The sequence below is a fragment of the Piliocolobus tephrosceles genome, chromosome 16, assembly GCF_002776525.5.
Source record: "Piliocolobus tephrosceles isolate RC106 chromosome 16, ASM277652v3, whole genome shotgun sequence".
NCBI classification, from domain to species: domain Eukaryota; kingdom Metazoa; phylum Chordata; class Mammalia; order Primates; family Cercopithecidae; genus Piliocolobus; species Piliocolobus tephrosceles.
Window position 1 is genome coordinate 4,897,210 of NC_045449.1, and position 2,557 is coordinate 4,899,766.

The window sequence follows — 2,557 nt, forward strand, 5'->3', positions numbered from 1 at the left end:
GGAGGTGGAGCTTGCAGTGAGCCGAGATCCGGCCACTGCACTCCAGCCTGGGCGACAGAGCGAGACTCCGTCTCAAAAAAAAAAAAAAAAAAAAAAGGCAGTATTTAACAAATTACATTGATATTGTGTTGCTGGCAGAATGCAAAATAAAATAATGATATCAGAGCGGGTAAGATTTAGTTGGGGAAGGCTTTCTGTGTTTTTTTGAGACGGCGTCTTGCTCTGTTGCCCAGGCTGGAGTACAGTGGAGTGATCTTGACTCACTACAACCTGTGCCTCCTGGGCTCAAGTGATTCTCCTGCCTCACCCTCCCCAGTAGCTGGGACTACAGATGCACACCACCACGCCCAGCTAATTTTTTTGTGTGTATTTTTAGTAGAGACAGGGTTTCACCATGTTGGCCAGGCTGGTCTCGAACTCCTGACCTCAGGTGATCTGCCTGCCTCAGTCTCCGAGAGTGCTGGGATTACAGGCATGAGCCACCACGCCTGGCCAGGGGAGACTTTCTCAATTGCAGTTTTGTTTTGTTTTGTTTTGTTTTTTGAGATGGAGGCTCGCTGTGTCGCCCAAGCTGGAGTATAGTGGCACAATCTCGGCTCACTGCAAGCTCCATCTCCCGGATTCACGTCATTCTCCTGCCTCAGCCTCCTGAGTAGCTGGGACTACAGGCGCCCACCACCATGCCCAGCTAATTTTTTTGTATTTTTAGTAGAGATGGAGTTTCACCGTGTTAGGCAGGATGGTCTCGATCTCCTGACCTCATGATCCGCCCACCTCTGCCTCCCAAAGCGCTGGGATTATAGGTGTGAGCCACCACGCCCGGCCCTGAATTTGAGTTTTAAACTAAGTCCTGGTTACTTGACTGGGGATAAATATATACCTAACTTCTGTTGTATCTTGTTTTTACTAAGAAACAGTGATTTTCCATTTATTGTGGTACACATGTTGGCTCTATGAATGCTGATTTTGTAAAGAACTAGATGATGGAAAAGAAGCAACTATAGGAGGCATGAGGATGAAAAGGAAAGACCAGAGAGGGGGTTGGAAGCAGATGGAGACTGAAATGGCAGCTTGTGGAACTTGCTCTTGGGTAGGGATGACGGAGAATGTATTTAAGACAGTACTTCCCAACTCAGATGGTACCATGGAGGAAGAAGACAGCTAAATTCTCGACAGTGGGTTCTTACAATGGTACAGATACACATTACCTATTGTTTTCAGAGTTCAACAAAAAGGAGAAGTACAGTTTTTAGGTGCCCTCTCTTACTTCATGGGAAAATGAGAGAAGATGCTGCGACGGGGAAAGTTGAAGAAAGTTCCATCTCATTTTCGGGTGTAGCACAAAGAGCTTCTAAGACTTCAGGATTCCAGTAGGAGATCAGGTTCCTTCCAGGTGTCTGGGGAGGGGACATTGCCAGGGCTTCCCTGATGAGTGACTGGAGGTGCCCGAGCCAGATGGTGTTAGTAACCAACATCCTGTGGATAACGGCGGCTGGGCAGAGAGAAGGGGAGTCCAAAGTCACCCCCAAATCTCCACCTTTCCCCTTCCCTTACCACATGACTGCAGCCTCCTCTGCTGCTCAGAGTCTTTTTTCTTCAATGATCTCGTCCTTTCTTCACTCTTAACCCATGTCTTTCTGCTGGAACTATTCCTACTAATGTAAACATGTCCCTATCTCATCAGAGAAAAGCCATTCTCTATAGCACTATCTTGGTCTTCTCCTTTCATCCACTTTTTTTTTTTTTTTGAAAGCAGCAGCAAATTCATTATTCAGTCCACTACCAGCTGATTTTTGCTTCTGTCATTCCCCTGAATCTGTGCTCACAGTTCATATATGACTATCTATTGTCTCAGTAGACATTTTCTTTTTTTTCTTTTTTTTTTAGACAGAGTCTCGCTCTGTCGCCTGGGCTGGAGTGCAGTGGCGTGATCTCGGCTCACTGCAAGCTCCGCTTCCCGGGTTCCCGCCATTCTCCTGCCTCAGTCTCCCGAGTAGCTGGGACTACAGGCGCCCACCACCATACCCGGCTAATTTTTTTGTATTTTTAGTAGAGATGGGGTTTCACCATGTTAGTCAGGATGGTCTCGATCTCCTGACCTGGTGATCCACCCTCCTTGGCCTCCCAAAGTGCTGGGATTATAGGCGTGAGCGACCGCGCCCAGCCTCAGTAGACATTTTCTAATTCTTATGCTAGTGAATCTCAACTGCATTTGATTTTTTTTTTTTCTTTTGAGACGGAGTCTTGCTCTGTCGCCCAGGCTGGAGTGCAGTGGCCAGATCTCAGCTCACTGCAAGCTCCGCCTCCCGGGTTCACGCCATTCTCCTGCCTCAGCCTCCCGAGTACCTGGGACTATAGGCGCCCACCACCTCGCCCGGCTAGTTTTTTGTATTTTTAGTAGAGACGGGGTTTCACTGTGTTAGCCAGGATGGTCTCAATCTCCTGACCTCGTGATCCGCCCGTCTGGGCCTCCGAAAGTGCTGGGATTACAGGCTTGAGCCACCGTGCCCGGCCGATTTTTTTTTTTTTTTTTTTTTGAGACGGAGTCTCCCTCTGT